This window comes from Juglans microcarpa x Juglans regia, chromosome 4D (assembly GCF_004785595.1).
Source record: "Juglans microcarpa x Juglans regia isolate MS1-56 chromosome 4D, Jm3101_v1.0, whole genome shotgun sequence".
Classification (NCBI taxonomy): domain Eukaryota; kingdom Viridiplantae; phylum Streptophyta; class Magnoliopsida; order Fagales; family Juglandaceae; genus Juglans; species Juglans microcarpa x Juglans regia.
This window is the reverse complement of record NC_054600.1, coordinates 17,708,644-17,732,704: the sequence shown is the minus strand read 5'-3', so window position 1 is coordinate 17,732,704 and position 24,061 is coordinate 17,708,644. Positions and strand designations below refer to the sequence as shown.

Sequence of the window (24,061 nt, the reverse complement as noted above, 5' to 3'; positions counted from 1 at the left end):
TGATTTTTGAGAGAGGAAGAAGAAGGCACCTTGCCAGTTGTCTCACATGCAAAGGTTTTGATTCAAACAAGGAGGGAGGTGAATGGTCACTATATAAGGACAAGGGTACACGCCTAGGAGGCTTTTCCCTTGCCATTTTTCGGATTATTGCATGAGTTTCTACTCTCTCCACTCAATTCTCTCAAGTTTTTTTGGAAGCTCTCTCTCATTCTCTTGTGTTTTCTCACCAACCAAACAAAAAATATCCTTGCAAGAGAATGATTTCGGCACTACCCCAAAGATTTGCAAGGTAAGATTCAGTTTTCCGAAGTCTAGCTCACACACAATCTTTTCTCAATCCAAAAATGAGATTCAAGTCTCATTAGACTTTGAGAAATGATAGAACACACACTTTCTATCATTTTCTTAGAAAATAACCTAGGGTTTCTAAGAGAAACCCTTGAGACCGAATAGTGAAGGGGGAATTTATTCTCCACGTTTTAACCATCTCATGTATTCTTGGCTACCTTAGGTTTTGTACTACCTCATGTGTGAAATGAAAAGGGTTTTAACCTAATAACCCTAGAAGTCGAATGGTTTAAGACCAAGTGATGCCCTAGAAACACACATACACACTTAAGAACATGAGTTAGGGTTTTAGATGCTTTTTCTATTATGATATGTTCGGATTTACAATTTGCTCGTATTCTTTTACAAGGATTTTGTAAGTATACACTCAACCTACTCTTGGTTAACACTTGTATATGATTATGTAAATCCTTTCATCTTCGTGCTTGTTTTGTTGGTTATTTCTTGTTTGATTATGTTAAAATGATCTTGTATCAATCTATGGAAGGAATTTCATGTTTGAAATTCGTGATGAAAATGCCATGAAATACTTGTATATGTTTCGGTTTTCATATGTTCAAGATTGATGGATTATGCGCTATGATGTTTCGGCCATAACATGTGTTGTATGTTTCGGATCTTAGTTAAATGTCATGATTTGATGCTTTGATTCCTATGTTATATGCTTGAAGATTGGAACATGTTTAAGTCATTAATCTCATGATTTTTACCCCAAGTGTTTCGGCCTAAGCTTGTTCCCATGATTTCATGAATGTGTTTGGATGTTTCATGTATTTCATGTAATCATGCTATGAAATGAACATGTTATGCTTGGTTATTTCATGCATGGCATTTCATATGTCATATGTCAAGTATAAGTAAGCATGTTAAGTCTCATGTTACATACATTTGTGGAAGAAATGCTTTCAAAGAAGTATTTTCAAAAGAGTCTTCAAAGAAAATGTTTTATCATGACCCCAAGTGTTAGGGTGGGAGAATGTCCTAGTGGAACTCCTTTGTCCACTTTGAAGTGCTTAAGAATGGAGTGGTAATCCCTGAATCAATGAAGAATAGTCGACAAGCCTTGAATGGATTCTTTTTAAAGAATGCCGGAGCGAGGAAGCTCCTAATGCTAGTGGGTGCATATGGCATGTAACCCGATGAAGTAAGGTCAAGTTAATATGATTCTCTATTTATGACGTATTCATCATGGTGTACAGATCGTTGATGGTGCGGTAACTAGCAAGAACACGCGGTCCAAGGAGGGTAGCCGTGTTGTGTCCACCCTTTGAACAAGTATAAGAGTTCATATGATAAGGATCACTCGATGAAAATCTTGTGATAAGTTCTGATAAGGCAAGTTTTGAATAAGATTACGTGAATAAGAAAAGTTAAGAAGTTTTTATGAAAAGTTTAAGTCTCTGTTACAAGTCTTTTGTAAATGGTTAAGTGTATAAGTCAAGTACATGTCCATGCACGCATAACATGATATACGTTTTGTATGCTTGTTTTAACTATGGTATGCTGAGTGATTACTTGCTGAGATTTCTCGAAATCTCATTGTGCTAGTTTCCACTACCATTCCCCAACCGGAATGGTTGAAGTTGTAACAAGTTTAGTAAGAGGTGACGATGACCAAGAGGAAGAGAAGGGCACCTCCTCCTTTGGAGAGGATTGTGCCTAAAATGACCATGAATCGGCCTGAGTCCTCCATCTGGGAGCGCCTCGAGGCCATTGATTGAGAAATCACGGGTATACTAGAATTCATCGCCAAGTTCAAGCGGTGTCACAATCGAGATAAGGATAAGGCTTTAGAGAAGCGCGTGAAGCCCGAGTCTTTTTGAAGAGTACGAGAGTCTTTTGTGGAAAAGAGAGAGAGAGAGAGAGAAGGCAACAACATTTATGGCCATCTTTTGTGGACTTATGTTTCTTTTGTGGGAATCTCGTGTTTTGAAAACTTTAAAATTATGCTTCATGCTTTTGGGATATTTTGCCTTTAAGGCCTATGCTTATGTTTTGGGACAATGTTTTGGGTTATGATATTAGTTTATGGTACCATGTGCTTTGCAATTGCTTATCGTATTGCTTAGCTACCCAACTTTTATTAAGTTTTTCGATGCATCGTTATTGCATACTGCTAGTGTACTTAGGTGCATAGCATATTATCTGTCATGTACGATGGGTGTGTAGCCTTGTGTTACATGTCCCGGCATCTCAGTCATCGTCCAATCCCAACCGGAGGCTGGGGGCGTCACAGAGTATGGTATTAGAGCAATTACGTCTCTGGGTAAACCCACACGTTATCCTAGGAATGCATGGTACCTTTAACTGGCTTGAGATCTGTAGTCTTAGGCTTGGATCTTATAGCTTTAGGCTTGAATACAGAGGAAGAAGGAGTTACGCTGTAATATCACCAACTTAAGGGAAGAAAGGTTATTCTCCTTAAGGAAGGGCTGACTCACGCTAGTTTTGTGCATTTTTAGTAAGAAGCGAATTATGGTCCAAAATTGGCATGAGAATACATCTCCGAGAGGCAGGGATCAAGAATCCTGGAATCCTCCAATGGAAAGGGACAGGCTATAGCTGAAGCTATTTGCCAGATGACTGAAGTGGTGCGTACTTAGGTTGAACAAGGACATAATGCCAAACAAGTACTACCTAGAGGAGAACAGGGATGTACCTACGGGAAGTTTATGGTGTATCGACACCCGAATTTCGTTGGAACGGAAGGACCTTTGAAGGCCAACAAGTGGCTTATGGATTTAGAAAGGACTTTCGAAATTAGTGGATGTACTGAGGAATAGAAGGTCCAGAACACGAGACATATGCTTCAGGGATAAGCTGGAAGTTGGTGGCAAACTAAACAATAACTTTTGGCCCAAGAACTGGGAAGTCTAATTGCACTCACTTGGGAATGATTCAAGACGGATTTTGACAACCGTTTCTTTTCCAGAGATGACTAAGTTGCATAAGGCTTTGAAATTTGCAAGCTTAACTCAAGGAAATATGACGATCCATCAGTACGCCATTCGTTTTATGGAAATGGGGAGGTTCACACCTCATCTGATTAGTACTGAGATGATGCAAGCAAGGAAGTTCCAGGACGGCTTGCAACCTCGCATCTAAAACCAAGTAACATGTCTGCAGATAGGAAATTTCCAAGAATTAATTAATGTGGCTTCGATAGTAGAGGCAGAGCAATGAAGACTAATCGCATAGGCACAAGCAGATAGGAAAAGGGGATTTCCTTACTTGTCAGGAAGTAATACGGGGAAACAAAAGGCCCTGATAACCCCAAGCAAAGGAAAGGACATGGTAGTTGGGAAGGCAGCACCCATTAATCCACCACCTTGTCGCCAATGCAGGAAGTGGCATAGTGGAAAATGTCAAAGGGCCTCAGGAAATAGATGCATCAAGATCTATCATTTCAAATAGATGCGTACGACGATGTGAGCTCAAGGCTGAGCCAATGCCTCCGAAGGTTTTAGTGGCTATTCCTGACGGGAAGGTAATCGGTTGTATGAGTATAGTTGTGAATTGTCCGTTGGAAATCGCAAACTTGGTCTTGACTGCAGATTTGATTGTTTTTCACAAGATGAAATTCGATCTAATCTTAGGAATGGACTAGTTGTCTAGGCATTATGCCCAGACAGACAGTCAAAGACGGGAGGTAGTGTTCAACTTACTTGCACATGAAAGGATTTGGTATATTGATGAATTTGTTTGGTTTGATCTGTTTGTGGTAACGACCAAAAAAGTTAAGAAGAGTTTGGTGAACGAGGATGAAGTCTATCTAGTAATGATAAGGGATGCAAAGGAAGGACCGGAAGGAATCCAAGGAATCCCTTTGATTGAGGATTTTCCTAAGGTTTTCGCCAATGAACTACCTGGATTAACTCCAGAGCGAGAGATGGAATTTGTAATTCAGATTGAATCGGCCACAGCTCCAGTGCATAAGGCACCCTATCGGATGGCCTCAGTGGAATTAAAAGAGCTTAAAGTGCAGATTGAAGAGCTTCTAGCAAAGGGTTTTATTCAGCCTAACTCATCGCTATGGGGAGCATCGGTCTTGTTCGTTAAGAAGAAGGATGAGACTCTTCGAATGTGCATCAATTATAGGGATTTGAATAAAGTGACTGTTAAGAATAAATATCCCTTGCCAAGGATAGACGATGTATTGGATCAATTGCAAGGAGCTGCAATTTTTTCAAAGATTGACCTACGATCCGAATATTATCAACTTAGAATTAGGGAGCAAGATGTCTCTAAGACTGCTTTCCAAACTCGTTATGGACACTTCGAGTTTCTAGTCATGACTTTTGGGCTAACGAATGCCCCTGCCACATTTATGGAACTGATGAATCAGATTTTTCGACAATATTTAGATAGCTTCGTAGTGGTATTCTTAGACGACATTGATTTACTCTCATGATGAGGAAGAGCATAAGAAGCACTTGAGGATTGTATTGGAAACATTGCAAGAACATCAGTTGTATGCCAAACTTATTAAATGCGAGTTCTGGCTTCATGAAGTGAAATTTTTGGGACATGTGATTTCTACCAAATGAGTGGCAGTGGATCTTACTAAGATTGATGCTGTAATAGAATGGTAAAGGGCAACTAATGCCCATGAAGTACGTAGTTTCCTCTATTTGGCAAGATATTACCGAAGGTTTGTGGAAGGATTTTCCAAACTTTTTAGTTCTTTAATAGCATTGACAAGAAAGAATGCTAGATATATATGGACTGACCAGTGCGAGAGGAGTTTCTAGGAATTGAATAAGAGGTTGACTTCGGCCCCAGTATTGGCATTACCAGAACCTCATTAGCCTTATGTAGTCTACAGTGACTCCTCTAAGATGGGATTGGGATGCGTTCTAATACAAGAAGGAAGAGTTGTTGCTTATAGTTCGTGACAACTCAAGGACCATGAACGAAATTATCCTACCCACGACTTGGAATTAGCAGCGGTAGTTTTTGCACTAAAAATTTGGAGGCACAATTTGTATGGAGAGAAATGCGAAGTGTACATGGATCACAAAAGTCTAAAGTATTTGTTTAGTCAGAAGAACTTAAACATGAGGCAACGAAGATGGGTGGAGACCATTAGTGATTATCAGTGTGAGATTAAATATCACCCTGGCAAGGCTAACATTGTAGCTGATGCACTTAGTCACAAGGCTCAGACAGACTTACCATCGGTTTTAGCAAGATTAAGGAGGCTAATGATTAGAGATCCATCGCGAGATGTCAAGTATGTAGTAGTGCAAGAGTTCATATCTGTGACTGAATAAGAAATCCTGGAAGGATAGCATAAAGATGAGAAATTAGTGAAGTTTCGATAGAAAATTTTGAAATCAGAAGGGCAGCAACATTTCTCTATTGAAAGGAATGAGATGCTCTTTTATAAGGAGAGGAAAGTAATTCCTAACCTCACTGAACTTAAGGAAAAGTTACTAAGGGAGGTTCATTACACCCCTTACACAGTGCACCCTGGTAGTACTAACACGTATCGAGATTTAAAAGGGTAGTTTTGGTGGGATAGAATCAAGAAGGACGTAGCAGAGTTTGCGGCAAAATGCTCCATTTGCCAAATGGTGAAAGCCGAACATCTGAGACCAGCAGGTGAGTTATAGTCATTACGTATCCCAGAGTGGAAATGGGATTATGTGTCTATGGACTTTGTAATTGGTTTGCCAAGGACGTCTTCAGGAAAGAACTCGATATGGGTTATAGTTGATCGGTTGACTAAGAGCGCACTTTTTCTACCCATAGCTAACACAGATTCTATTGAGAAACTATCTCGACTTTATGTTAAGGAAATTGTTCGGTTGCACAGAGTACCCAAGATGATAGTGTTGAACCGAGATACCCGTTTTACCTCACGATTTTGGGAGAGTTTGCAAAGATGTTAGACACTCGTCTGAACTTTAGCAGTGCTTATCGTCCTCAGATGGATGGACAGACGGAACGTACAATTCAGACTCTGGAATATATGCTGTGAGCATGTGTTATGGAGCTAAGTGGTGATTGGGAAAGTCACCTACCTTTGGTGGAATTTGCCTACAATAATAGTTTCCAAGCTACCATCGTCCAATCTAACACAGAGATGTCAAATCATCTCACGTAGAGATATTTCAAATCATCCTATGTCATACAAAGATATTTCAAATCATCCAATCTCACACAAAGATATACATGTTGCACTGGGGAACACATCAGTTCTGTCAACCAACTCAAAGATAGCATACATGATATGCCTAGTGTATTTTCATTCATGTCTATCAATTGAGGCCAATATGACAACTCTCCACCCCAATCATCAAGAGGCATTCTCCTTGCCATATGACATTTGTCGCAGCGTGTCATATAAATGGTCTGGGGAACCTCTACTCGATCATGATGATCGACACACGGTAGGACTCACACATCCTCACACTTGAAATCTCCACATTGTAAATCTGAGCCATTCAAACTACAAGATCAGAAAATTATGAAGTAAATATATTCAAAAGCAATGTAAAAATATTCTAAATATAATGAAGGAAAATATTTATTCATTCATGATCAGAAAGAGGAAAGGTTATAGAACATACAATGGAAATCCCATGACATACCCATTACATTTATCCCACTTTCTTAATCTTAGAAGCAAACATACCTCACAATTATAGAAATGCTATGGCAAACCTAGTGTTGCTCTTCCTCTTGTCTTCCCTTCCTACTGTTGAAGTCACTTGCTTTCTTTGAAGATTCTACATTCAAAGAAGATCCACAATTAGTATCTCAAAAGTGAGATTTTGGCTTTTACCTTATGCCATTTATAGGGATGATCTTTTCTGACTATTGATGTGTTCGAATATGGGCCTTCCACGTAGCATTAGACCACACCTCTGGGTTCAAAAAATATGGCCTGTAGAGCCGTAACCTTTTCCCTGTAAGCCCACTCTAGATCTGACATTTCATATGGAAAGTGGGCTTCTGCGTACAACAAAGCTACCCTGGAAAGGTCGTACATCCATATGGATCTTGTCCTTGAATGTTGGTTGCCTTAGGCTCATTTTTTTATCCTTTCGATACCAGCCTTCTCAGCTTTATACGAATGACACATTTTCTAGAACCAAGAGCTTCTTTAGCTTCTCATTCCTCATCTAGTTACTTGCTTGTGTTCAAAACATATGTCCTGAAGAGCCATAGCATTTTCCCGACAAACCCATTCCAAATGTGACCTTTCTAATATAGTGTGGGCTTCTGCGTATGGTAATTGTACCTTTTGAGAATTTTCATGTTATTCGGAAAGCTAGTACATCTGCTTGGGTCTTGTCCTAAAATGTTGGTTGCCTTAGGCTTGTTTCTCTCCTTTCGGTACTTTTCTTCTCGACTTCATATGAATGGCACCTTTTCTTTGGCTCCTCATTCCTCACCTGGTTACTTGCTCGGGTTTAGAAGATATGGCCTGAAAAGCCATAGCCTTTTCCCTAATGACCCATTCCAGATGCGACATTTTAGATAGAGTGTGGGCTTCTGCGTACAACAGAGCTGCCCTCTAAGAATTTTTGTGTTATCCAAAAAGGTTGTCCTATAACCCTTAGGACTAGGGCAATAAAGAGTCAGCCTGTTTGAAGAAAACATTGTCGTTTTTGGGCAATTAAATTAGTCTTGGAAAACGCCTTCTCACCAACGATTTCGTCTTATCAACTAAACAAAATTAGGTATTGTTCTCGAGTGTTATTCTCACTTTCAAGTGTTAAATTCATGACATGATTTGTGTCCATTAGAGATGAGTTGGTCTTTAGTTGTATGGTAGAATTTGTAGACTGTGCAAATTCTTGGTGGGTTGGTATGTGGAGGCTCATTTGATTTTGATGTTGTGGGTTGATGAATAAGTGTACGTAATAAGCTGTTGTGTGTTTAATGTGTCAGCTTGGGGGCTATCCGGTTATTGACATGTTGAGAATAATTTGGTTTCACTTGGAATTTTGGGTTGTTTGCCTGATGTGTGTGAGTGTTGATTGGTTAAGCGAAGTTGAGGAATGTATGGATGTGTGGGTTGTTTTGCTTGACATGTTGGGAACAAGAGTGGGCTATTTGGTTGTTAGACATGTCAAGAAGCTGTTTGTTTGATAAATTAAGAGTAAGTTTGTTTGGAACCAATGAGTTGTTTGGTTGATGTGTGTGCTAAAAAATAGTTTGGCATCATGGGATTTTGTTAGTTAGTGTGATGTGATGCCCCTAGTTAGTGTGACCTCGTCCAATCTCTCATGCGTGGGTTCTCCAAATCCTAATACATCGTCTACTGATCGGTGTAAAACTTCAAGTGCACAGTATCGTAGTTTTATAGTCAAGTGATGAGAAGAGTATCATCCTCAAGAATTAGTAACTTACTTTTGACAAATACCGAAATTATACTAATCTCGACTTTATTTAGAAAAGTCACTAATATTTTTGTAATTTCAATTTAAAATAAAATTAATTCAAAGAAAATACTCAAAGGAAAATAAAGATATTGTACGAAGATCAAATTAATGAGGAAGGAAACTTCTAGGAAATCGATTTCACATAACCCCTCACTATGTTTTACTCATCTAACTAATTGAATTGTCTTATCTATTATTGTTAGCAAATCTCCACAAACATCCAAAAGCCTCTTTCGATAGTTAATTGAAAATTATTCTTGTTCATCATTTTACACAAGAGTATCAAATTAATACAGCAATAAAGCAATAAGATCAATGATTTTAATACTACATAGGTTTATACAAGTCTTTCGATATCTATATTTACCTATGTCGAAATATTCAAGATCTATCCTATAATTCCCTCTTTCGACAGCAAATTACAAGATTAAAATCATCTAATTAATGGTCAGTAATTAGAAGTAATAAGCTCAGAATAACTCAGACAAACATAGAAGATAATTAATTTCAGTTAACATAGAAAATCAAGCATAGTTCGGAACTAGATTATATCGTTTTCGTAGAATAAAGAAAATTTGGTTCATGCTAAAAATTAAATTCAACATAAACAAATTCATCATAATTTTTTTGAGAGAAATAGAAGAAAATGAACAGTAAAAAAATTCTTGTCGCCCCAGCCTTAGCCGCAACGTCCAAGACCCAAAAGAAAAATCCTCTCTCGTCAAATGTGCAAAAAGCAAAAAAAAAAAATCTGCTTCCTTTTTCTTTTCCTTTTTTATTCTTCCACTCTCCTTCTTTTCTTTCTTTTCTTTTATTAAGTAGCTCCTATATTCAAATAGCATTCTTCATTTAAATGAGAGAGTTCTTAGACGATAGGCTTGTAAAATTGAGCCTTCATTTTCTTCAAATTTAAAATAAATTTAAATGATGACAATGAAGCCTAAAATCAATAAAAATAAATAAAATTAGACTAAAGTTTAATGTTAAGAAGTGATAAAATATACTAAATTATGCAAGTCATCATCTACCATTCCAGGGTTCCCAAATCTCAGCATGTTAAAAACCAACTTAACTAGTAGTGTACAAATGCATGCAAGACAGAAGAAATACATGAGTGAGAGTGACATGACTTGGCAAATAACATGACATGAACTATAACTGACATAAACTCAACTGAACGTGAAATAAACATGACGCTAATTGAACATGAACCTGGAATCTTGTTTAACACTTAAACTGGTTAATTAAAAGTGAAATGTGGATGCTACACATGTCCCCTTGAGTAGTGTGCTCCTACCGATATTGCATCATATTACAGATATCTGCACCAACTATGAGTACTTTAACATACGCATTACACAACGAGTATCTTCCCTGATGTGAGTACGTAATTTACACAACCCGTGATAGGTATTTGCATCTGCATGAGTGCGTATAGCATGAAACTGAACTATGGTTGGTACCACCGACGTTGATGCCTGACTTTACTTCGAAAATTAGTTATTTAGGTCTGATTCGAAGCCTGTTGATCTTTACCTTGTCAACCCAGGGAATATTACACTAGCTTAAGCACTCTAGTATGAGCAAATGAATTCCACTAGGATAATACTACATCCTAGAACTTGGGATCATGATGTGGCGTGAAGTAAAATGACAAATGACATGAAATGACATCTAAGTATGATTAACAACATGGCATAACATGGCGTGTAACAATTAAACATAGCATGATATGATATAACGTGTAAGAGATAATTATGTACTTGAAAATGAAACATGACATGATGTGTACCAGATGAATTATATACTTGAAAAGGAAACATGGAATGATGTGTGACTGATGAATTATATATTTGAAAGGAAAATATGGCATGGCTTGAATTTACATGTGTGTGTGTATATATATATATATATTTCTAACCAACATGAATCATGGTTTCTTACCACCATATATACACAAATATCCTGAAAGAAAGTTAGAGGCCATCTTATAGTGATTGGATTGTGATGTAAATTAGCATGAACTAATGTGAAATGAAAGGAGATATTTCTAAAAGTTAGAAACTCCACATTAACAAACTTAGATACATAAAATTACTAACTTATGGGAAAATTACCATCCTACTCCTCTCAATGTGGGAAATGACCATTTTGTCCCTAATTTGAGGATTTTGGATCGTAACTCCAAACTCACCTAAATTTAAATTTACATTCCTCATGTAAATTTACTCACCTATATATGAATATCAAGACCATAAGATCATGCGGCCATAACAAAAGGTTAACACTTACTCAAAACAGAAACTCTTTTTATACCTTTAGTTTCCAACTTTCTCATATCCTGCAAAACTCATAGTAAACACTCTTAATATGAATTTGAATCCAACTTGCATGTTAATATTTTAACTCTAAACCATAAAAAGATTGGACAAAGATTTTGCCAAGAACTTCATAAAAAATATCAAGGAATCATACACTATCTAGATTTCTAGATTATCGCCGAGTATGACCTTTGCATGCTTAAACAAACTAATTACTAATCAAATCTCCACGAAAAGTTGCACAAGATAGGGTTTGGTTCAAGGTTTCAGTTTTCTAGCCCAAATCCAATTTTTATTGGCCCAATGAAATTACAAGGTATAAAAAAATAAATAAGATATAATGACAAGAATTTGAATGGTTAATAGCATGTGGAAGTCATTTAATCAAATGATTAAATACTAAGCTAAAATCGGCCAACACTTAGGGTTTGGTGTTGGAAAAATCCTTTAGGGTTTCAGTTTTCACCAAGGTTTTTGGGTTTCAATTGGATCCCAAATATTTGTGGTATCACTTTAGTTGAAACGCTATTTGGTTTGACACAAAAATAAATGGTTGGATGAAATAGTATTTGGCTTAGGTGGCATGATAAAATGACTAGATTGAGTGGTAACACTATTGTTACTATCCACTCTGAAAATGGTAAAAGTAATTTTGCACCATAAAATCATAAGTTTTTTTACAAAACTAGGAGTTTAATTCGTTGTGCCGATTTTGGCTCCTAAATGATTGATAAATCGAAACACGTTTTCAAACAACTGTTGTCTGAAAAATGAAAATTGTTTTATTGTGCCATAAAATCTTAGATATTCATCTAAGACCAATGGCACAAACCCTTTATCATTCTCACACTCCTAAGCACCATAAATAAATAAAATCGTGTTTTTCACACCAAAGTGGGTAATAAACTGACTATGCTGGTAGATTAAAACTTACGTGATTGTTTGATTTGTGAGACTTTTCCGGGTTACACGACAGTCCTAAACACTAAAGAAATTCATCTATTGAATATTTGGTGGGTTGTTACATTCTCCCCTCCTAAAAAAAGATTTTGTCCTCGAAATTTGCAGATGTACTACTAAAAATAGCTGGTATCAAACAAAAGAGAAGATGTTGATTACCAAGCCTACTGTCCATCACTAGACATATAGTCGCTAGTGGATGTGGGGGGGGGGGGGGGGAGTCGGGGTCTACTGACATGGTATATTGTTGAATATAATAAAGCACATTGTCATCAAAATCGTAAATGTAATAGGCAGCTATAAATTCAATGGTAGAGTTTCTTTAGGCTTTCAGAATCTCATGAAAACTCCATAAGCTTTCACAAATTAACCATTCGCGTAGGTTTTAATTTGTCAGCATAGTCAATGTTACAACTCACTATAGTGCCAAAAGCAAGATTTTATTTATTTGAAATAGTTAGAAGTGTTAGAATGCGATATGGTCTGCACCATTAGACTCAATTGATTATTCAAGTTTTTATGGTGCATTAATCTCATTTTCAATTTTCAAAACGAAACGCTTATTCGAAAATGCATTTTGATTATTTCAAGGCACTTTGAGGTGAGTTTTGATAACTGGATTTCATAGTTAGTTTAATATGTATATTTAGGATTTTTCAATATAAAGTTTATTTTACACTTTCCCAGAGTAAGTAGTAATCTCAATAGTAAAACCGAATGTAGTGTTTTCAGAATCACTGTGTGGAATGCCCAAATTAGGTTAGACAAGTTTTATTTGGACACTTGGCAAGATCATAACCACACTTGCTAAATAGTATTAGACACTTGTCACCATGAAGAACCATGAGATGGATTGTGAAGGAATCAATGTGTGAGATCAAGCCACCTAAGCCAAACCCTAATTGATCTGATTTCTAGTATTGTATTTAATCACTTGATTAATCACTTCCACATGCTATTAATTCCTTAAATTTATGTTATAACATCATTAACCACGCCTTTAAACCTTGGTGAAAAAGTAGTAGTTCTATCCCATACAATACCTAGAGGGGGGTGAATAGGTGCAGTTCAAATTTTCTGATCTAATAAAATTTAAAGACAAGAAGCAATTAAAAGATGACATACAAATAATCAACACAGATATTTGGCCACGAAGTGGAAACTCATTTGAAGAACGTCTTCAAAATCTAAAACCACTCTGGGTGTAAGCCACCACCTAAAATCCACTATAGAAAAAGTTTATTACAACCAATTTAGAGACACTCACAAAACCTTTGTAGTTCCTAAACTTGGCTTGCAACATCACGAGTGACCCACTCGATCTCTACACGCATGTAGTGTCGGAACTCCGACCTTTCTATAGCATCCCACGAGAACCTCTCGATCTCTACATCAACAGCAGCTTCGGAAACCTTCCGGCCAATTAAAATGTCCACTTCAATAGACTTTGAAGAAGATTTGATCTTGAGTGTGATGTGGTGGAGATGTGTTTGTCCAAGAGAGATTCAACAATGTAGAAAAGCTTCTCTCTATGGCTTTTGAAGCAACTAGGGTTTTTGCTCTGTTTCTCCACACAAAAGAACAGAAATAACCTGTTCTATTTATAGTCCCAGCAAGACACGGCACTCAAAATCATGAATTTTAGGTTGTCTTGAACATTGGCTCGAGCGAGGTGTTGAGAGAAGGTCGAGCGCACGTTGTCTTTTGAAACCGCTCGAGCAAGATATCGAGCGCACATTGAGCGAACCTCTCTGGATGAGTTATGCTCTAGCGCCAAGTCGAGCTTACATCGAGCGAACCACTCTGGATGGGTTATGCTCGAGTGCCATGTCAAGCGCACCTCGAGCGAACCACTCTGGATGGGTTCTGCTCGAGCGCCACGTCGAGCGCACCTCGAGCGAACCACTCTGGATGGGTTCCGCTCGAGTGCCACGTCGAGTGCACATCGAGCGAACCACTCTGTATGGGTTCCGCTCGAGCGCCAGTTGAGCCATGTTGAGCTCACTTCAATCTTTTTCATATCACACTCCTTAAACACTTGTTAAAACTCAATTTTACACAGGTTTTCACAAGAATATGCCAATCAACTAATTTTTCCCTCAACAATCTCCCACTTTCACATTTCTGTGACAAAACCTCTAACCTATACATAGGACCTAATCCTGACACACCCCAAACAGGATTCCCAAGTTTTAGACAAAATCTTGAACATGTTGAGAAATTTCTGCAAACACTTAGCAAACGGTTAAACGAACCACCAAAAATATGAAATAAATAATCTCATAAGCATAAACAATGTCAGTTGCACAGTTTTCAAAAAAAACTTTTCATTAAGAAATTAATCAGACATTGAGTTTAATAGACAAACAATAACAGCAAGTAATTAAAAACGAAAGCTGCTCCCAAAAAAAAAATGTGTTACTAACAAACACAAAAGCTGCTCCCCCTACATCTATACCACTCCCCCTGAATATGTATTACTCCCCCTTTTTGTCACGACAAGCCAAGGGTCTCATGTATCACCATCACTCTGACTACCACCATCATCATCAAGGCGCTTCTCTATATCGTTGAAGCGTTGAGTCACAAGCTACTGCAGGCTGTTAACTTTAGCATCAACGCTATCAAACCGTGCATCAAACTGGGCTTCAAGATGGGCAAGGTACTCAACGACCTACTGAAGGCTGGGCTCGGTCAAACCAGGCGCTGATGTGGATGGTACCGAGCTATGTGGCTGTGAGCTCTAAGGCCAAGAGCTCGATGGCTGAGAAGAGGGTGGTGGAGGATGCTCAACATCGGGAGGTTGAGGGGTAATGTGAGCACGACTCAGTTGCATGGTCCTATGACCAATAGGAGCTTTAAGAAGGACTCTAGGCTCACGTGGAAGAAGCGCAACAGACTGAGAAAGGGCTAACCTAGTGATGAGGCAAGCGAAAGGCAAACCAATCTGTGTTTTAGGAGAATTAAAAGCCTCAAGCATAACCCGGAACAGTTGACTCCCCAGGTCCATGGAGACATCGTTGATCAGTGCATACAAAAGAGTGGCGCGGTCAGGACCCACATCACTCTGATGACCAGTAGGATAGAGATTTGTAAGGACTATCCTACTGAGAATGAGAAAATCAGGTGGAAAACGTACCTTTTGAAGGGGTGACTTCTCATTCCAACTAGAAAATGGACCAATTAGACACTCAACAATGACTGACGGACTAGGAAGAGAAGTCTGTGTATAGGGATACATAGGATTTGCCACACGCGGGGCATTTAGCAAGTCCGCTAACATGCCCGGAGTCACCCGAAAGACAATGTTCTGGAGACTAACATCAAAAGAGCCATCATCAGAGATGGCATGAATGTTGGAGTAAAACTCCTTAACCAACTCCACAGAAGGAGGGGGATGACCAGTGGTCAAAGCCAGCCACTGGCGAGACTCAAAAATATGTGAGATAATAGTCTTAATAAGCTCACAGAGGGTGACTTCCCGCTCGACATTAGGAGAACGGTTAGAAAAGTTCTGAGCATAAAGTTCTCTTGCACGAGCATCTTGGAAATGTGCTTGAGCGGGGGCATGAGGATTTTGGCTTAGACGAACACGTCGAGACATGACTTTTGGCTATGGACATAATTAGTAACCGTTAGACAAGGCTAAAGGAAATGTGAAATGTCCAATGCATGTCTAAAATGCCCAATGTATGATTCAAACCAATGTATACTTTGCCAAAATTAGGTTATAAAAAAAAACCATTTCAAAACCAAGGCATGAATGCTATCAAAAACCATTTTAAAATGCACAATGCACATGCCCACAAACACAATTTAACAACCCATTTGGCATTTTTTAGCACTTCAAGTGCAACTAAGCCAATGTTGGGTTTTAAACCCAATGGAGGTCCCAATCCTCAATGTCAAACACTGTCCCAACACTAAGATAGACATGGAATGAACAAGAGAACAATGCAATGCCAATGCATGATGAAAATGAGAAGCCAAACATCATTGAGGTATTTCATCGAGCACTTGGAGTGCATCCAAGCAAAAACCAAATGAAAAACTCATTGGGAGTTCCATGAACCTCCTCAATACAAGAGTGAGAGAATCATTCTCTACACCCAAATAACAATCAACAAACACCCCAAAACTAATTCTCCATTTTGAAATCCAAAACAAAATCCCTAATTTCCGAAATACATGTTTATGGAAATGTATGACATAAACATGTATTTCAGAAATGGAAAACAAAAAACCTAAAATGATTTAGAAGAAGTAAGGATGAGAGACTTACCGTAATTAAGAATGGATTTCTTGAGAGAAATCAAGTGAAATGCACACGGAGACCAAATGGGAGAGGTCGCACTAAGAGGGGAGACGAAATGGCGCAGAGAAGAGAAACGGGCTGGGGAAAAAGAAAGTGACGCGGGGGTTTTTAAAACACTTTTCGCTCGAGCGGAGGACCAAAATTTCAATCTCTACTTAAAAATTTCAGTGTGATTCAAGTATTAATGAAGTCAATTTTTAAGCTTGAAAATCATATCAAATGTAAAAGAACATCATATCCTCATGAAACACACAGGTAATAAAAATAAAGTACCACAAGTAACAAAGACATGCGTGTTAACAAGGTCCTTGCTCAATCAAGAAATTTCAACCGAAAAGTGTTAGAGGGGTTGGGCTATATAAGAAACCATAAGTGTTTGGGAAGCTCTTCCAAGATGCAGAAAGTCAAACCTAATGCTGCTAGAACCTGGGTTCTTCTGTTTGATTACCTGTATCAATATCAAGATACTTGTTCCCCCCCCCCTTTTTTTCTTTTTTTTTTTTTTTTGTTTTTTGCAACAACATCCATTTTTCTTTGTATAAGGGAACAATAATTTGCAACAACATCCCTTTTTCTTTTCAATGATATACAACATCATCTCTTTTTCTTTTTCTTTGCACAAGGGAACAATAATGAGGTTGTCTAGCCCATGGTCAATTCTGTGTGTAGGGGAGATTAGTTGCATGAATAAAGATTTTGATGAATGATTTTCTCAGATCTAGAAATTGGAAATGGAAAAACAGCTTATGTTTTAAGAAAGTTTATGTCTTCTGTGGTTTAATCTTACTCCAATGAGTTTGATATTTTTATTTGATGATCCTAAGCCTTTTATCTACATGTTAGGATGTTATTTTGCAGCTTTCACATTGGTTTCAAAGAATTGAATTTTTATACAAGAGATTATACGGTTGGGTCAAAAGTTTGATGTTTTTAGTTAGATCCATGTTTTGAGTTATTTTTAGCCATGTGATTTTAATTTTAATGCTTGGATATACTTTAGGAAACATTTTTAAACCATGTGATGTTTTGGTTTGAAGATCTCACCATAGAATACCTTAGATCGAGTGTTTGATCAAAGCTAGTTGGGAAAGAAATTCTGTTTTTGGACTAAGTATGGAGTTGTGTACTTCAAGTGATGTTTTGTAATTTGTGGTGACTTTTATGTGTTAATTAAAAGCATGTTAGTTCTTAGGTTTGTGTTATAATCTTATTATAAGAATTTGGATTTTTGGAGCCCTTCGAAATGTTTTGAAATAGGTCAAACCTTAAGATTCAAGAGTTGTATTTTAGTTAAAAAGTTTGGATCTTTTTACTAAAGAGTTTGGTGATTATGTGATGTATAATCTTGTTGGATGTTTTAAACATGTTTTTAAACTTAGGATATTAGGATCTTTGCTGCAATATTTCGATTTGAACATGAGTTTTGGAGTTGGATAAAATTACAACAAAAATAAAGAGAAATGGCCTTTGAAAGTTTCGACTCTAGCATGTTTCGCATAGTTGTGTTTGGTTTTAAATTTTTCTAAATTGATATTTGAGTTTCGGACAAAATTTACATGGGTAATGTAAATTTTGGTATTTTTAGAGTTAGGGGTAAAATGATCATTTTCCCACATGTAGAAAGTAAAATGGTAATTTTACTCTAAGTTAGCATTTCTTCATATTTCTAATTTGTTAGTGATTAAGTTTCTAACATTTAGAACTCCTACTTATAGTTTCTCATATTTGATGCTTTAGCTCGTAAAGCGCGACGATCACTTTAAGTTAGCTCTTAACTTACTATCAAATTACTGCATATGTGTGACGGGTAATGAAACTACAGTCTATGTATGTATGTTATCATATATGTCATACTATGACATATCACTTCATGATTATCTATTGCACAATTTATTTTATCACATATTTCTATTTATTACAAATATATCTTGTTACGTAATGCAATATGTTACATGTATGTCATGTTATGTAATATTGTCTGTCACATGTTATGCCATATAATGAAATATTGTACGTCATATATTATGTCATGTTACCAAATATTGTCTGCTACATGTTATGCCATGCTATGAAATATTATCTGTTACATGTTACAAAATGTTTTCTGTCCCATTGTATGTCATGTCTTCCGTCTCATGTTTATGTCATGTTAATTACATTAGGGCTTCTGTCCTTTCATTTCATATCACGTTTCATCTCCAGTATAGTTTGTATATCTTAGGAACAACCTTTCAAGTTATATCAAGTTTGTTTACGTCTATCATGAACCTATGTGCTAGGATGGGGTAATATTCTAGTGAAACTCTCTTATTCATGCTTTAGTGTTTAAATTACTGTAAAATTCTCTAGGTTGACAAAGTAAGGTCAACAAGTTGCGAATGTGCCTAATTAACTAGTAACCGAGCGTAGCAGACACTAACACCGATAGTGCCACCCACATTTCAATTTCATTTTTATACGTACTAGGTGGGTGTAGATACTTGACACGAGATACGTATAGTACGTGTGTATATAGCGGGTGTAGAAACCTGTGAATTGGCAAGTACAATACGTGTATCCATTGCAAGTGCAAATACTTGTGAACTTGCACGTATCTTAATGCATTCACAATTGGTGCGGATACCCGTGTTGTGAGAAGGTAATCGATAGGAACACATGGCTCAAGGGGACCCGTGTAGCACCAACATGGTCACTTTTAGTTATCACATTTAATGAAGAAGATTACTCTATTATGGTAACCCCATGAGACAAGATTACTCTATTATGGTAATCCCATGAAAAAATATTACTCTATCATTATGGTAACTCCATGAGACAAGAATATCATTATGGTAACCCCATGAGACAAGAACATCATGGTAACTCCATGTGACAAGAATAAATTTCAAGCTCAAGTACACATTCAATTCATGTTTCAAGTACATGTTTAGTTCATGTTTTAAGTTCGCGCTCAATTCAGGTTTCAATTCACGTTAAGTTCATATTTAGTTTGAGCATCATAGTCTTTTATATCTACTAATTTTGTACAACTATGTGATCTGGTTGCGGTGCCTTTGGCTCAAAAGGTTCTAATAACTATTCTGGATGGAAACATAGTCGATCGTACGCGTATAGTTAAGGACTGCCCAATAGAAGTTGCAGGTTTGGTGCTGAAGTTCGACCTAATCGTCTTCCATCAAATGGAATTTGACATAATTCTAGGAATGGACTGGCTATTTAGGCACTATGCTAAGATTGATTGTTGGAAATGGGAAGTACTATTAGAACCACCCACCATCGATAGGATTTGCAACATAGGAGAACCTATCAAGGTATCCCCATTGGTGGTTATAGCTTGTCAAACAAAGAAACGTATTTGGGGAGGTGTGACCGCCTACCTATTGTGGTTTACAACCCTCATTTTGTATTTTGGAAGACTCTAAACACGTTTCTAAACATGTTAGGCGCATTACATGTTAATTGTCATGAACAAGGGGTATGTAGCCTTGAGTTACATGTCTCGCTTCAGTCTTCGTTCAATCTCAAGTGGGGTCTGGGGGCATCATATTGTGTTTTGTTAATGTCCTAGCATAATATTAGGACATGATTATGTATGTTGTATGATTTGGTTTTAGCATAAAAGTTGGAGTTTGAAAGAATTGCAACAAAAATCAAGGATTTTAGCCTTAGTGTGTTTTGGCTTATGCTTGGTTCTTGTAACTATGTTTTGTTTTAAATTTTTCTAATTAGATATTTAAATATAGGACAAACTTTTCTTGAGGAATGTAAATTTTGGTGAGTTTTAGAGTTAGGATATGAAATCCTAAAGTTAAGGGTAAAATAGTCATTTCTCTATAAGTAGAGTGGTAAAATGGTAATTTTAATTTGAGTTAATGATTTTATATTTCTATGTATGCTAGTGAGGAGTTTCTAACCTTTAGAGATGTCCCCTTACAATCATTGTAAGTTAGCTTTTAACTTACTTTTAGGATACTTGTGTATGTATGGTGGTAAGAAACCATCATCCATGTTTATTATGCTTATTATAAACGTCATATTATGCCATGCTATGATTATTTCAAGTATATGTTTATGTATACGCAAGTTAGTCTCTAACTTACTTTTGGAGTATCTATATGTGTATGTGAGTAAGAAACCATCATTCTTGTTGGTTAGGTTTTATATATCTTCAAGCACGAAATTAGCTGTTACATGTTATAATACATCATGCCATTTTTTATTTTCAAGTACAAAATTAGTTGCTACATGTCATATTATCCCATGCCATGTTTAACTCTTGCATGCCATGTTATGTCATGTTGTTAGTCATGCTCACACATCATGTCATGCCACGTCATGTATCATTTGATTTCATGCCACATAATGTTACGAGTATAGAGTTGGTCATGAAAAGCAATTTATCGAGTCTATTGAATCTTTTATGTTTATCACAAGCCCAATTGTTAGGATGGGCAATATCCTAATGGAACTCCATTGTTCACGTTGAAGTGTCTAAACTGGTGTGAAATTTTATAGGTTGACAAACTACCATCAACATACTTCAAATGGGGCCAAAGTAACTGGTCACTAGAGCGAAGTCATGCACCAATGCTATTGGTGTCACACCACGTTTTAATTTGATCTTATACACACTCGTGCGGGTGTAGATACCTGTTATCGGATGCTTACATTATGTGCTCACAGTGTGTGCAAATACCCATTGTGTGATGTGCAAATACCCATTGTGTATGTTATTATGGGAACAAGATTCCAAGTTTATGTTCAGTTTCAAGGTGAGTTCAGTTTCAATTCACGTCATGTTTAGTTTCAAATTTAGTTTAGTTTCAGTTCACGTCATGTTATTTCATGTCCAGTTGCAATCCATGTCAGTTGAGGTCATGTCATGTGAATTACCAAGTCACATCATGTTCACACATGTTCACGTTAACATTCATATTTTTACTGTCATGTATGCATATGTACACTGTTAGTTAAAAGTTATTTGTTAATTTGATGAGATTTAAAATCAAATCTCAGTTCGTAGTCCCAACGACCATTCTCTACGGAGTGGTAGATCATGTGCCAGGATCAGGAGATGCAATAGAGGGTTGGTTGGAAGAGGTTGATTATGCATGACGCAAAGCTCATCACTTCGATGCTCCATTTTATCAATAATATTTTGGCTTCCTTGGCCAAGTTGCGTGAGCAACTCGAAGGACTAGCCTAGTATATTATATTAGTCTTTGCATGAACTTAATGAGCGTTGTCTCTTGCACTGTAAGTTTTGAACGAATGTTTTGTAGATTTTATGGCGTTTATGTTTTTGGGATATATAACTTCTGGTGCTTAATATTGCTCAAACAAAAAAACTTATCAACTGCATGTATTGCATATTATTATATGCATGCCAGGTGTATTGTAACTTTATCTATCATGAAGGAGGGCAAATAACCTTGTATTGCATGTCCTGACATTTTAGAGTCAAAATCTGGGCCCGTCACTGTCCAACTCACTCTCTCAACCTCGAATCCAAACCCTTTTTGGATTCAGAAACTCCCAATCGTGCCTCTTCCATCTGGCGACATCACACACCTCACCAGCCAACTTTCGCCCCTCTTTTGTCTGTCACTTTCTCTCCCTTCCCTCTCTGCTGCCAGCCAGCCACCTCCCCCTTCCCTCTTAGTTTCGCCTCTCTAACTCTCTGTGTCACATTCTCAATTTCTCCTCTCTCTCTCTCTCTCTCTCTCTCTCTCTATCTATCTATGTCTTTGCCACACACACACACACACACACACTTTTTCTCTTTCTACCCGAGACACCACCACCACCACCCAAGAGACCGCTGCACCTTTAGCTGATGGGAACAGCCACGGGAAGCACATTGTGGAGCTCGAGACGTTGGGGATCATCCATAGATTCTCCTTTCTATGTAAATGGCTCACTGACTATGGTTAAAAATGGTGTTGTTAGATTTGTGAGTAGTATTGAAAGATGGACTTGTTGTTGATATTTTGTGTGGTCATGTGCCTTATGGAGGGAAGTTGTGATTTTCTGTAATGGTGTTTTGTGTGGCTGTGTGCCTTATGAATGGAAGGTGTGATTTTCTATGATGGTGTTCTTTGTAGACATGTGCCCTGTGTAGAAAGTGGTGATTTTCTAAGTTGGTGTTCTATGTGGCCATGTGCCTTGCAAAGGGAGGTCGTGATTTTTTCTGTGGTTGTGCACCTTGTGGGAAGTTGTAAAATCATTGTGTTAGTTTTCTATTTAATGAAAATAGAGTTGTGTATCTCTTGTTTTAACTATTGATGTTGTCAAGTTATGTTGTGGAGATTTTACCCTCATTCATATTGTCTTTCAGTCGTAAAGGGGTGTTGGAATTCTCCACTTTTGCACTGGTTTATAGCTTGTGAACGTGTGTTAGAGTTGTATACTCAAATTGGAATTTGCAACAAGCAGAACAGATACAAATGGAATGGAATTAATAAATTACACTTAGACTTTATGGAGTTTTGTATTCCACCCCTTGCCTGTTTTTGGTCCAAAGATGAAATTCTTAATGATAGTTGATCCTTTTGAAGCGAAAAAGGGACTACACTAGAGCGACGCGAACCTCCTGATAATATCCATAAATGACTTGTTTTTGGTAAGAGATGCACATTACTGTATGTAAATTCCGGTGCATGGTATACATCGGTACTCCAGTGCATTTCTCCCTTTAACCCCCCCCCCCCCCCAAAAAAAAGAAAAGATCTACTCTTTACTCAAGTTTCAAATTAAGACCGAGCAACATTTCATTAATTCATTCTTTTTTTTTTCTTTTTTTAGATTGAGTTTATATTTTTTTTTCTGAATTCTTTATTCAACTATAAATTACGACCTAAAATAAAAAAAAAATGAAATGTAAAATTCTTGTAAAATTCTTGAGTAGTCTACGTCCCTTTGAATGATAAATCCCCTTAATCATTAATTTAATCATTAATAAAATGAAAATTACAGTAAAGAAGTACCTTGGAATTCATAAGGGATTTACTTGTCTATGTATCGTTCTATTAAATTCCCTCTCTTGCCCTGAATTATAGCTTGTGATTGCTTGCTGGAAATTTCCCCCTGTGCAATGTTCTTTATCATATAATTATTTGTTGAGTGGTTTTATCATTGGCATGTTTTATATTTTATAATTGCTTGCTGAATTTCTTACTATCAAGCTATGAATTGTGCATGCAAACTGGATTTTGTGATATTGTTGGATTATGAGTTAAATGGCTTTATGTGGGTATGTACATATCATGACCCCAAGCTTATCTCGTAGAGCTCTTCTGGTCACTCAGGAGCGCATAAAGCTGAATGACATCCCTTGGGTTGTCCCTAAGCAACAATGGGCTCACGCTAGATTGTAACGTTCTTGGGTTGAAGGCCTTGCCTCTCTAATGGCAGAGGTCGAGGTCAAGGATGAGGCATGAGACTAGGCATCAGTCATAACGAAGTCATATGCACAGTCATTACTTGTGGTGTGGTGAAGAGAGACAGGGTGTGTGGATGGTCCATTTGGGGGAGACCATAGTGCACACTTTAATAAAATGAAAGTTTTGAAAAACGAAATTTATGGGTGAATAATAACTTGCATGGGAACTTCTATTGAATACTTGAGTTTTGTTATGCGGCAACTTTATAGATGAAATTGACTGTAATTTGCTTAAGCTTAATTTAGGTTAACTAAGAAATTCTAATTACTATCATTCATT

The 24,061-nt window shown here is 37.3% G+C and overlaps 1 long non-coding RNA gene across 1 annotated transcript; it reads left to right on the top strand.

Annotated features, from left to right (window-relative positions):
- Positions 1-1,264: 1,264 nt before the first annotated feature.
- Positions 1,265-23,038, top strand: LOC121260550. The gene is made up of 4 exons (XR_005939741.1): positions 1,265-1,275; positions 9,239-9,254; positions 9,290-9,297; positions 22,883-23,038. It is a non-coding gene; the product is annotated as an uncharacterized LOC121260550 (long non-coding RNA).
- The last annotated feature ends 1,023 nt before the right edge of the window (positions 23,039-24,061 follow it).